This window comes from Octopus bimaculoides, chromosome 19, assembly GCF_046866305.1.
Source record: "Octopus bimaculoides isolate indiv1 chromosome 19, ASM4686630v1, whole genome shotgun sequence".
Lineage (NCBI taxonomy): Eukaryota > Metazoa > Mollusca > Cephalopoda > Octopoda > Octopodidae > Octopus > Octopus bimaculoides.
In genome coordinates, this window is record NC_142946.1 from 6,160,622 (window position 1) to 6,175,621 (window position 15,000).

A 15,000-nucleotide genomic window follows, 5' to 3' on the forward strand; every position below is an offset into this window, starting at 1 on the left:
AGTACTGTCATCTGCTGCTGCCACTGCTGCTACCACTACTATATAGGATGGTTGTGACGAATTGTATCTCTCTTTCTCTCTCTCTTTCTATCTAGCTGCATACATACATATATATATATATATATATATATATATATATATATATATATATATATATATATATAAATAGAAACATATATCTATGTACATATATATATACACATATATATGTTTATAGATACATATATATATATATATACATGTACATAAACACACAAACACACACATATTTATATAAATATATTCACCAACTTATCTCTCTCTATATATCTATATATATGTATGTATATATAATTTATATATATATATATATATATATATATATATATATATATATATATATATATATATATATATATATATATATTGCATACATACAGACATACATGTATGAGTGTGTGTGTATGTGTGTGTATGTGTGTGAAAGAGAGAGATAGAGAGAGAGAGAGAGAGAGAGAGAAAGAGAGTGCATGTGTGTAAACGTCAGGTGTAAGCATTGCTCTCCTAAATCATTTAAGAATCATTAGGAGGACTGAGGGTAACGCTGTGTCAAATTGAATCTGTCCTGTGACGGCGATGGTAACGTCTTAATCATACAACCATACATTCTCTTCAATATCAAAGTCGATGGTTATGATGGTGATCTACTTTGTGATATCTCATGATTGTTTCCAGAACTCTGGGCAAAGGAAAGTTACATGGGCCAGATAGAAAAAAGCTAAGCCAGAGCAGCCTCGAAAGAAAATGTCCCAATATTTAGATTGGCAGCTCAGACAAATGAAGGAAAACTACATATGAAGGACTACCATGGTACCCAAAAGATACCATGATAATCCCAGTTATTCTTTGGGGCTTGAAGGAGCATGCTGGAATTAGGGTTATTCAATCATTACTCTCATCAATCGTTAACCGAATTCAGGGAGAATTTTATCTTCCTATCCACTCTACAATTGCTTTTGTTTTTAATCTTTTGAATTTTGTAGAAGGGCAATGATTTGTCCTTAATTTAAGCGTTGCAGAAATTGCCTGAAAGACTTCTTCCGGGTTTGTATGATCTGAGTTCAAATTCCGCCGAGGTTATTTTGCATTTTATTATTCCAACGTCGATCGATAAAATAAAGAACTAATAAAGAACTAAGGTCGATATAATTGACTACAATCCTCTCTACAAACTCCTGGCACTTTGTTAATATTTCAAGCAATTATTAAGCATGATAAAAAAAAATTTCCAGCTAACAGAACCGTTGGCATGTCAGCCAAAATGCTTAACGACGTTTCTTCCGGCTCTTAACATTCCGAATTTAAAAGCCGCCGAGGTTGTCTTCTTTCATCTATTGGGGTTTCAATAAAATAAAGTGTCCGTCAAGTAATAGGGTTGATATAATTGAACAATGCTCAGTCCTAAAACACTGCCGACTTTTGTCAAAAATGACAGAATTCTTCTTCTTCTTCTTCTTCTTCTTCTTCTTATTATTATTATTATTATTATTATTATTATTAAATAGCAATCAGACGAAGTATATATTTCGTAATCATGATGATAGCTTATTTAGCACGAATAGTAATTATAGTAGTCATCAAGTACCACTAATTGTTAAGGAGTGGGTGTGTGGTAAGAAGCTAGCTTACCAACCACATGGTTCCGGGTCCAGTCCCACTGCGTGGCACCTTGTTGTCCTAACGTCCCTGTAACATAGCGGTGCGGCAAAAGAGAACGACAGAATAAATACTAGGCTTATAAAGATTTTTTTGGTTAAAAGTGGTGGTACTACAGCATGGCCGTAGTCAAATGAATGAAACAAATAAAAGAATAAAGTAATTGCTGAATTCTCACAGTTATTTAAATAATGATGATTAAAGCGTCAGTAGCAACAGCAAGCAGCAGCAGCAGCCGTGGTAGTAGAAGTTGTAAATTAAAAAAGATTGAAAAAAATTTTAAATGAGAGCAAAAAATTAAAATTAAAATAAACAACAACGAGAGGTAGAAAAGGAAAACAAAAAAAAAAGACAAATTGAGAAAAAAAATCTAGATGAGGTGTTACTCAAAATAATCGATTAAATAGCAATTCGATTTCTGTGAAAAAATATCTAAATATATCTTCGATTTAAAGAATTAAATACGAAAGATCCCTAAAAAGTGAAATGAAACGAAAACAGCAAAAAAAAGATAAAAAATGAATAAATTATTTATGAATTCTTGAAATCATCGCAACTATTATTATCAAATTCAACATCATCACCATCATTATCATTATCAACATTGTCATTAAATTTATCTTCATCATCAGCACCATCACCAGCATGAACATCAATAAGATTAATATTTTTAATAAAAGACATTTTGGTGGTGGTGGTGGTGGTGGTGGTGGTGGTGGTGGGGTGGGGGTGGAGTGGGGGTGTTGTGGGGGGTTGATGTTGCTGTTGTTATTGACATTAAGATTATCATTATGACTGATTTTATTATCATTATTTTTATTATTTTTTATTCTCATCGTCATTAATAGTAATATTGTTATTATACTAGTTTTACGTGTTTGGCAATGCTATCAGAATGTTTTTTTTTCTTTTTGTTTTTTTTTTATTTATTTATTTATTTTTTTGTATAATAGTTGCAGTTACTGAGCTGAAATCGTTATTCCGCAATTTGAACTCAATCAAGTAAAAATACTGCCTTTGACAGTCTTTAAAACATTGATTTGAATATCAAATTATATGAACAACAACAGATATAACCATAGAAAAAGCGGTTAATCGATAGGCAAGCTAATGATACATCCTGCCATACCCTTTGTGGGTATTTCCAATCAACTTTCTCTTGCTAATACCTATTTCAATAGGCGCTGCTTAAGCTTCACAACATCACCCGTCATCTATTGTTGTCGCCTTCGAATGCCTACCCCACACTCTCTCCCCCTCTATCTATCTATCTATCTATCTATCTAGCTCTGCCTGTGTGTCTGTCTATCTATCTATATTTATCTATCTATTTATCGACTTGCCTATCTGTCTGTCTCTTTGTCTTTCTATCCGTCTGTCTAGTTGATTTCTATCTCTCTGTCTGTCTATCTGTCTGTCTGTTGACTCTCTCTCTCTCTATCTATCTATCTATCTATCTATCTATCTATCTATCTATCTGACTGCCAACACCTCTTATGTCCATCTCCCATGTTCCTGCCTTTAGGCTTTCCCTTCATACACGCCAGCTCAATTTGATTCGTTCTCAGTCGAAAGACGCCTGTTGTTATTTCTTGTTGTTTGTATTCGTAATTGTGTACCATGTTCTCCGTTTTTTTTTGTCTTTTTTACCGTACACATTCGCTAGCTTTCTTACAAAGGGGTCTAATGCTCTTAGCTTAGTCTTTCTTGGGGGCAACCAGATCGAACCATCGCAAAGGTAACAGCCCGAAATGGCCGTAACTTCTGCGACTTAACTGATGAAAGAAAGCCAAGAATGACCCGTCTTTTTTTGCCTGTCCTTTTAATTGTTGTTTCTCCTGTCGGCCTTTGGATCGTCTTTCTGTCCGAACGTTTTAATGTCCTCTATTGCGTTATTGTTCCATTCATATATATGTGTATATATATATATATATATTTATATATATATATATATATCGGAAAAATTGAAGTTGAAAATAAAAATATTCTTCATTAATACATGTAAAAAGTTCAAATAGAAAGACGTGGCTTATGTGTTGTGTCCTATTCAAAACATATACTAATTTGAGCCATGAACTCCCTATAAAAATAGGGCAATCTACAAACACTAGTCAGAATCAAGACAGCTGCGACATAAGCCACGTCTTCCTACTTGAATGTTTTGAAAATCGGTGTAAACTGTGAAACTGAATAGGAAAATATTTTAACTATTCTCAGTGCATTTTCAACTTCTATTTTTCCTATATTTCTACTCGTGTGGAATAAAATAACTTTGTTTTCTATATACATATAACTGAATTACATATAAGCATAAAAGAATTAAATGATTGCCAAACGAAGAGTAATTACATAATGAACTAATGAATTTAGTTACGTCAATCTTGATCTCTTGTCGCGCTATGATTGTTATGATGCTCTTAAGGATATGTATATTGAATTTCAACAACTGGTTATTAGTGTCGCCATACCTAAGCGAAATCACAATACGGACATGCATATATACATGCATGTTACATACATACATACGTAGGTATGTATGTATTAATGTATGTATGTATGTACGTATGTATTCTCTCTGTATTTGTGTGTGTAAATAGTAAAAGGTGGTACAGAAAACGACAAAGTAATTTAGGAGATCAAAAGAAAAACGCAAAAATTCACACGCTTTATAGCACCACATCAGTTGTCGACCGAATAACATCAAAATTTCGACACCGTCCGAAAATATAATTTAGTTAGGTGGTGTGAACAATGTTATCTTCCAAGGTATATAGGGACGGACTGAATAAACAAACTAAGGGAGAAAAAAGAACTGAGATAAGAGGTGACAAAATGACATTTGTAGATTGAACAGTAAATAACAAGTTGTAAGAGCAATACAAACATACATACATACATACATACATACATACATACATACATACATACATACATATACACACACGCGCTCACGCGGGTGCATACACGTACTCACAAACACATATACGTAATGAAACGGACATACTATCGCGGGCAATGAGAGACAAGACAAAATAAAGCAGGCAAATGTCTGTAAACATCAAATATATACTGAGCCTGTTATGAGAACGCATGTGTCAGTGTGAGCATGTGTGCGTGTGTGTGTGTGTTTGTGTGTGTGTGTGTGTGTGTGTGTGTGTGTGTGTGAAAGAAAGAGACAGACAGACAGAAAGACAGACAGAGACAAACAGAAAGACAGAGAGAGAGTGTATATGTGTGTGTGTGTGTGTGTGTGTGTGTGTGTGTGTGTGTGTGTGTGAAAGAGAGAGTAAGAGACAGAAGGAAAGAGTGTGTGTGTGTGTGAAAGAGAGAACGAGAGACACTGAGAAAGAGAGAGAGCGTGTGTGTGTGTGTATGTAAAAGAGAAACAGACAGACAGAGCCAAACAGAAAGAGGGAGAGAGAGAGTGTGTGCGTGTGTGTGTGAAAGAGGCAGACAGACAGGCACACACACAGAGACAAACAGAAAGAGTGTGTGTGTGTGTGTGTGTGTGTGCGTGCGTGTGTTTATAAACTCCACGTAAAATTATAATTCATAATGGTGTGTGGAGGTGGGGTGTATGTCATAAGAAGCACTTACACCAGTTTTGCCATGATTGGTATTTCTAATCAGGTTTAACCTCGCTGGTGACAACTGCGAGCGAGGGAAGTAACGATCGAAATTATTGTCATCCACTTCTCATTAAATATTCATTAAACCACGTTTCTTTTTGTTTGTTTTTTTGTCTTTCAGTAAATAAACAAATAAACTGAACGTTTGTATAATTTTGTGTCGTTATGAGACCCTTGAACCGTAATTCGTTAGTTTCAGTTGAACGAAATATCGAAAGCTTAACTTTCAGAATATGATTATATTTTTACAACGATTTAATTTCCTATCATCATCATCATCATCATCATCATTATCATTATTATTATTATTATTATTGTTATTTGTTTTTTTCTGTTAAGGCGGCGAGCTGGCCGAATCGTTAGCATACCGGGCGAAATGCTTAACAGTATTGCACCTCTCTTTTCGTTCTGAGTTCAAATTCCGCGAGGTCGACTTTGCCTTTCATCCTTTTGGGGTAGATAAATTAAGTACCAGTTACGTATTGAGGTCGATCTAATCGACTGGACCTCTCCTCAAAAATTTCGAGTCTTGTGCCTAGAGTAGAAAAGATTATTATTATTATTATTATTATTATTATTATTATTATTAATTTGTTAAGGCGGCGAGCTGGCAGAATCGCTTGCACGCCGGGCGAAATGCTTAGCGGTATTTCGTCTGCCGCTACGTTCTGAGTTCAAATTCTGCCGAGGTCGACTTCGCCTTTCATCCTTTCGGGGTCGATTAAATAAGGAACAGTTACGCACTGGGGTCGATATAATCGGCTTAATCCCTTTGTCTGTCCTTGTTTGTCTCCTCTATCTTTTTAGCCCCTAGTGGGCAATACACAAATAAGAATCGTTAGCATGCCGAGCGAAATGCTTACCGATATTTTGTCCGTCACCACGTTCTGAGATCAAATTCCGCCGGGTTCAACTTTGCCTTTCAACCTTTCGGCGTCGATTAAGTTAGTACCAGTTACGTAATGGGTCGATGTAATTAACTTAATACCGTCCCCCAAACTGCCCTTGTGGAAAAAATTTGAAATTATTATTTTTTTTAAGGCAGTGAAGTGGCATATTCGTTAGCAGTATTTCTTTGTGATGCATTACGTTCTGAGATCGATTTTGCCTTCCTTCGTTTCAGGGTCGATAAAATAAAGTACCAGTTAATCACTTGGATCAATGTAATCGATTTAACTCCTCCCCTAAAAATGACAGTGGAGGCGGATGGTTCAGGGGTTAGGGTGTAGGACTCATGATCGTAAGATTGTGGTTTCGATTCCTTCTCAGGGCGACGTGTTGTGCTCTTGAGCAAAACACTTCATTTCTCGCTACTCCAGTCCACACTCAGCTGGCAAAAATGAGCAACCCTGCGATGGACTGGCGTCCCTGCAACTAATAGTAGCGAATTATCCCTCATATCACTGCGTACCATATTAAATGGAGGTAGGAGATACATACGCCACAAACGTTGGGGAACCGGCCCTTATGTATCTAGATGGTGGCTTTCTGCAAAAATCTTAAACCCTTATTCTAAGTCAGCGAGCTGGCAGAATCGTTAGCATGTCGGGCGAAATGCTTAGCGGTATTTACTCTGTCTTTACGTTCTGAGTTCAAATTCTGCCGAGGTCGAATTTGCCTTTCATTCTTTCGGAATCGATAAATTAAGTACCGGTTACATACTAGGGTCGATCTAATCGACTGGCCCACTCCCACCAAATCTCAGTCCTTGTGCCTAGGGTAGAAAAGAATGCTCAATATGTTAAGTCAGGAGCAGGTAATTCTGTTGAACGAACAACTGAATCCTCGTCGCTAAACGACGGAGACTTACCGTGATATGTCAGTGATATTTATAGAACTTCGTGAAACCACATATGCTGCTTTCTAGACGGCATTTTGGGATTTCCTATCTACGTCGTCAACCAAAGTTATTGAAAAGCCAATTAACCTCGCGCACAACAGATTCGCAGCAACAGTTTAAACACGTAGCATTTGATATTACAAGAATATCTCATAGATATTTATATCACTTTTATCAATACAATATAAGTGTGATGTCAGCTATACTGATATCATGGTTGCTAACAAAGCGATGGCATGTAATGTTCATAGACGAGGCCTTTGACCATAGACTCCCTCTGGCAGCTCTGCTGTCATTGCTAACTCATTAAAATACAAATCAGTGGTGTTAGTGGATAGAACAGTATTTAATTAATAAGAAATATTCTGAGGATTAGTTATGTTTTGGAGATTTGAGAGAAATAGTCTGATTTGCCACACACGTGTACATATATATATATACATATATATATATATATATATATATATATATATATATATATATATATATATATATATATATACATTATTTAGATTTGACAGATATTTGTCCGCATCTTGTTTGTTGTTAACACAACGTTTTGGTTGATATACCCTCCAGCCTTCATCAGGTGTCTTGGGGGAAATTTCGAACCTGGGTTCTCATTCCTAAGGTATTTTTCGATGATATTATTATTATCATCATCATCATCATCATCATCATTATTATTGTTAATATTATTATTATCATTATTCAGGTCACTGTCTGGAATCGAACTTGGAATCTTGGGGTTAGTATAACTGTAATATATATATATATATATATATATATACTACTACTACTACTACTACTACTACTACTACTACTATATATGCTCTTTTACTTGTTTCTGTCATTTGACTGCGGTCATGCTGGTGCAACGCGTTTTTAGTCGAGCAAATCGACCCCAGGACTTATTCTTTGTAAGTCTAGTACTTATTGTATCTTTTTTTTGCCGAACCGCTAGTTACGGGGACGTAAACACACCACCATCGTTTGTCAAGCGACGTTGGGGGAACACACAGACACATACACACACATACATATACATATATACATATATACAAGCTTCTTGCAGTTTCCGTCTACCAAATCGACTCATAAGGCTTTGGTCGGCCCGAGGCTATAGTAGAAGATACTTGCCCAAGGTGCTCTGCAGTGGGAATGAACCCGGAACCATGAGCTCTCATTGGCTGTATGCAAATGAGTTTATAACTGGGGTCTGGAACTCTCGTGGGAAAAAAATTTCGCGTACCGGATGCGTTTGACTGAGAATATATCGAGATTGCGGTAAAGTAAGTCTTCGGGTCCTGGAACCGATAGGGGCCAGTTACCCGCTTTCGACATGACGCATAAGTGGCAGTGATCAAAGCAACCGCTTGAACGAGGCGCCATTCTGTTGCAAGTTTACCCTTTCAAAGGTAAGCGAACTGGAGCTACATCAAATGAAGTGCTTTGCCGAGGAACAGAGCGCACTGCCTCTTCCGGAAATCGAAACTACGATCCTTTTATCGTGAATGCAACACTCTAACCACGACTCCACACGCCTTAACTTGATTTAAGGCAGTGAAGTGGCATATTCGTTAGCAGTATTTCTTTGTGATGCATTACGTTCTGAGTTTAAATTATGCTGAGGTAAACTTTGCCTAACTTCGTTTCAGGGTCGATAAAATAAAGTACCAGTTAAGCACTTGGATCGATGTAATCGATTTAACTCCTCCCCTAAAAATGACGGTGGAGGCGGGTGGCTCAGGGGTTAGGGTGTAGGACTCATGATCGTAAGATTGTGGTTTCAATTCCTTCTCAGGGCGACGTGTTGTGTTCTTGAGCAAAACACTTCATTTCTCGCTGATCCAGTCCACACTCAGCTGGCAAAAATGAGCAATCTTGCGATGGACCGGCGTCCTTGCAACTAATAGTAGCGAATTATCCCTCATATCACTGCGTACCATATTAAATGAAGCAAGAACATATAAGATAACGTAGTCATTTAATAAACATACGTGATGGTCACGACTGGAATATCTTCTATAATAGATCAGCTCGATTAATAATGACGTGGGGTTAATCTAAACAACAAAACAACAACAAAAAAGAAAATATTGGTTATTATAAGACACAAAAACAATGTTGTGTGCCTCATGCATTTCCTTAAAAGTGTTACTCGAATATATTAAGTTAAACGAAGTCCAAATCAACGAGAAATCGAGAAAGTGGTGCAGAGTCGGCGGGGTAAGAAAAAATTTTGCTTCATGTAAATGGCTTCCTTCTTTTAACTGCATGAAACATGGAGCGTTGATCATGGAAAAATTATATTCTAATGACTAAACGATTGTGCGCTAAGATGAAAGTAAACTTCTGTGATTCACATATTTCATACTTTTCTTTGGACTTATAGAAAGATTAATGGAATAGGTGAGCAGATTACACGAAGAGAGAACAGGCTAATGAATGTATTTCCAATGACATGACTGACCAACCGTCTCCAACGAGCTGCAATCTATGTCAAACAGCCTCCAAAGGTTTTGCGATACATGAACTTTATATTATAGATATAGAGGCTTTTGTTGAAGCCGTTCTTCTTCTATGTGCTCGTGTGTGTATATATATATATATATATATAAACACACACACCGCACACACATATATGTATGTATATGTGTGTGTATATGTATATATGTGTGTTTGCGTGAGTGAGTGTGCGTGTGTGTGTGTAAGATATTAAACATTTATACTTCTGTGTTAGAAATAATATACGAAAGGCATATCACAGTCTAAACACTTCTACATAATGTTACTTGGAATCAGTAGGCTTATGTTTAAGTACTACACGTACACCACACACATACACACACATGCACACATGAACACACACACACGCACGCACACACACACACACACACACACTTGAAGACAAACTGATATTCTGGTTGAATGTGTACTATCAAAATATAAATAAATGTATGTGCGTATAGATAGATAGATAGATGGATAGACAGACAGACAGACACATAGATAGATAGATAGATAGATAGACAGACAGACAGACAGACAGACAGACAGACAGATACACATACAGATACACAGACAGATGGATAGATAGATAGATAGATAAATAGATAGATAGATAGATAGATAGATAGATAGATAGATAGATAGATAGATAGATACGAATATATATATATATATATATATATATATATATATATATATATATATATATCTTACGTTTACGCATTGCGAGATCAATAACTCAGTGTAGAACTCAACATACGAATGTTTCAGAGCGAAGTGTTGGCTAAGTATAGAGCGGTAATGAGCAAGAGAAATGACAAAGAAATAAATGATTATCTTAAGAAACGTCATTGGCATGCAGTTGTTTCTGCTATAGCATGTAACAGACTCGTAATATCACAAAAAGTGTTACTCAGAGTTTCACATTCCTGTTCGACAGACAGTTTTGTTTAGAATTCTAAACAAAAACTGTCCGAGGGACGCGAACATGAAACTCCGAGTAACAGTTTTTGCGACATTTTGTTGCTTTTTAATAAAGCATATTACTCTACCTCTGGTATTCGAGTACTAGGTTTTCCCACCCTGTTTCGCAGTTATTTGCCTACTCTGGTACATATATATATATATATATATATATATATATATATATATATATATATATATATATACGTGTGTGCATATATACATTTGTATGCATACATTTATGTATGTGTAAAGAGATAGATACATACATACATACATACATACATACATACATACATACATACATACATACATACATACATACATACATGCATACTCAGAACGAGGAGCATAATAAATTATGTGTATTACGGTCTAAAACCAATGTACAGATATTAATTCATTAGCAAATATTTTCTGTCTCACTGAACGTTAACTGATAACATCAGTGAGTATATTTTCGCATACAGAAACCAATAAATGTGAACAGATCAGATCCATTAATTTTTCATCAGACGGTTTATACACAGGGAAGGCTCGTTGCTCAGTGATTTGTGTGCTGCACTTGCCACCACAAGATCATGGTTTCGATTCTCGGCTCGAGCAATGAGTTGTGTTCTTTAGCAAGACGCTCCATTGCACGTTGTTCCACGCCCATTCATCTGTAGGTGAATAAATTTGCGGCGAGCTAAGGTCTGGTTGAGGTAGGACATTGTAATCTAGGTCCCTTGTTCGCAGTGGATGCGAGTAACTGTCCCCTGTGACTCCTATGACTCAAGATGATAATGTCCCAAGGTTGAAAGCGGCGAGATGGCAGAAATAATAGCGCGTCGGGCGAAATACTTAACGATATTTCGTTGCCTTTACGCTCTGAGTTCAAATTCCGCCGAGGTCGACTGTGCCTTTCATCCTTTCGGTGTCGATAAATTAAGCACCAGCTGCGTACTGGGGTCGATCTAATTGACTGGACCCACTGAGTTCAAATTCCGTCGAGGTCGACTTTGCTTTCATCCTCCGGGATCGATAAAATAAGTACCAGTTGAACACTGGGGTCGATGTAATCGAGTCATCCTCACCTCCCCCAAGCTACCCTAGAGGCAAAAATTTAAAATAATAATTATTATTATTAATATTAAGGCATCGAGCTGGCAGAGTCGTTAGCACGCCGGCCGAAATATTTAGCGGTAGTCTGTCTGCCGCTTCGTTCTGAGTTCAAATTCCGCCGAGGTCGAACTTGCCTTTCGCCCTCTTGGGCTCGGTAAATAAAGTACCAGTGAAACACTGGGCTCGATGCAATCGACTGGCCCTCCCCTAGAATTTCAGGCTTTGTACTTATAATAGAAAGGGTTATTATTAAGGTGGCGTGTTGGCAGAATCGTTTGCACGCCGGGCAAAATGCATGGCAGCATTTCGTCCGTCTTCACGTTCGAATTCCGCCGAGGTCGACTTTGCCTTTTATCCTTTCGGAGTAAATAAATTATGTACCAGTGAAACACTGGGGTCAATGTAATCGACTAGACCCCCGCCCCATAAAATCTTTCACGCCTTGAAAGGGTTAGTATTATCGTTGTGAAGGTAACAAGCGGGCTGAACCGTTAGCAAACCGGATAAAATGCTTTCCAGCATTTCATCCGTCTTTACCTTCTGATTTAAAATGTCACCAAGGTAGACTTGCCTTTCATCGTTTCTGGGTCGATAAAATAAGGGCCAGTTGCTCACTGGAGTCGATGTAATCGACAAGTTCCTCTCCATAAATTGCTGGCCTTGTGCCAAAATTTGAAACCATTATTGTTGCTGTTGTTGTTTTATGCAGCCCTATTTCTTTCATCCGGTGGACTTATGATTAAAGTCGTGCCAGCTCTAACCACACGGAAGCGAAGGGCTGGCAGAACCGTGAGAGAGTACCGAACGACTTGTGCAGCGAGTATTGGGATAACAGATTTAATGTACCACCCGTTTTAATACCATCATCAGGTCCTTGGGTGAGCTTAGCGCAAGGGGCTCAATTGCAAATATGAGGATAACATCTTTCCAGCAGTCTCGAAGTGTCTGATAAAATACAGATGTGTTATATATATTACTCTTTCTTTCCTCACTAAAGAATAAAATTGGGGAAATATTCTGTGTCACTTCTGCCGATTCGTTACTCTCTGAGTTCAAATTACGCTGAGTCGATTTTGCCAAATAGTTACTTATATATATATATATATATATATATATATATATATATATATATATATATATATATATATATATATATGCATAGCAAGCGAATAAGAGAGAAATGCCAGTGCGAGCATCATTTTGCCATTAGAAACACACTAAGTGCATTTCACTTCGGATTATCATTATTTTTCAATTAGGTAAGAAATTAAATAATACTAATAATAACAATTTTTTATTAAAAAAAACACTGAACTGCAACGGACTGCTTGTGATTTTATTCACAAATTGTCAGCCAGGAATTACGGCTAAATATGTGTTTGTATGTCTATTTGGAGTTTCATATACATATTGTATATATATATATATATATATATATATATATATATATATATATATAGAGAGAGAGAGAGAGAGAGAGAGAGAGAGAGAGAGACAGACAGACAGACAGACAGACAGACAGACAGACACAGAATGCGATGGGTAAATGGTCGCCAGTTTATATTTTTAATTTCATGCATGAACATTGTTCGTTTTTTATTTTGTCGACTACATAGTATAGTAGGGTCCATTGAGCACCGTCTGTGAGAAAAACAGCCAGGAATTAGAAAACGACATGCTGTACTGCTTGGCATTCGCGACGGAAGCTCCATTACGAACATTTCTTAGTATTTGGGTGACAATCTGAGGACATTGCAGAAGATTCGTTAAGAGTTGGATGGGTTTAATATTGATTAAGAAGGTACGGCAGGTCGGAATACTCGCTCTGGTTGTTTTGATAAGAAAGGAACTTCTGAATTTGTTGGTGAGATGCAGGCCATGATTGACAGCGGTCCTTTCAAGTCAATCAGTTCCATTGCCAGGGATATGGGAGTCTCTGAGTTTCTTATTAGGCAAGTAGTGCAGGAAGACATTCGGTATTCCTCACACAAGATGAGAAACGGCCAATTTTTATCCCAATCCATCAAGGACAAGAGGAAAAACATGGGTACGAAGCTTTTGAAAAAGCTCAATCATCTCCTCCAACCGAACATACGTTGGTTTTTCTCAGACGAGAAAAATTTCTGCCAGGATCAGACGGTGAACACACAGAACAACCGTTAGCTTGCCCTGTCTGCAAAACATGTACCGAGAGCGATAAAAATCAAACATCCGGTCAACATCATGGTGTTTGGAGTGATCACTAGTGATGGCGACGTTATGTCTCCACCCATTTTCCCGCACGGCCTCAGACTCAACACAGAAGCCTAAATCAAGTGCCTGGAGGAGTTAGTGCTGCTCTGGGTTACGGGGATGGCTGCTGGAAGACCCTTGACTCTGTACCGTGCCACACAAGCTGGAGAACCCAGTCATGGTTGTTAGACAGTCTCTGCGACCACATCGCCCCTAACAACTGACCACCTAACTCTCCATACTGCAACCCTAATTGCTTATTATGTGTGGAGCGAAGTTTAGCGAGAGACCAACAAAACTCCTTGTGACACCAAAGATGAACTGAAATGAAGGATAATGGCAGCATTCACCAACTTAAACAAGGAGACCGTCCAGACGAGTTACAGAAGATCTCAAAGTGTTCTGGAGACCATGCTTGAAGCCAATGACAATTTTATTGAATAAATTTACTCTTTAATATTTCAAGATATTTTTATGCAATTTAAATTGAGAAGTCAGTGTTATTTTCATTTTTGCGTAATTCTGACGACAATATATTCACCGCACCCTGTGTATATATATATATATATATATATATATATATATATATATATATATATATATATATATACAGGGTGGGTGTGTGCGTGCTTTTGTGTGTGTGTGTGTGTGTGTGTGTGTGTGTGTGTGTGTACGCGTGTGCGTGCGGTTATGTGTATAAATATGTATATTATTTGTCTATGAAAGTATGGATCTTTGTATGTAAATATTGAATGACAAACAAAATATGTTTGTCACTTTAAAAAGTAGCATGGCGTCTTATGAAAATTTCAAATTTTATTAATGTTTCTTCTTTCTACATTAATGCTTAGATTTCGAAATCTTTACGATATTTTACCATAATTCCAAGGATCGTATGGTGTCGACATCGTTCCATAGTTGAGGTTGAGGTTGTTTAAAACCAAACAGATGCACGCACATAAATTGTGATACGAAGTGTAATGTTACGGAAACAAAGATAAACATGAAAATTATATTAATAAAATG

The 15,000-nt window shown here is 37.1% G+C and overlaps 1 protein-coding gene across 1 annotated transcript in view; it reads right to left on the bottom strand.

Moving 5' to 3' along the window:
* LOC106878486 (uncharacterized) overlaps positions 1 to 15,000 on the bottom strand; it is a 59,816-nt gene that overhangs the window by 43,301 nt on the left and 1,515 nt on the right. The window lies entirely within an intron of this gene.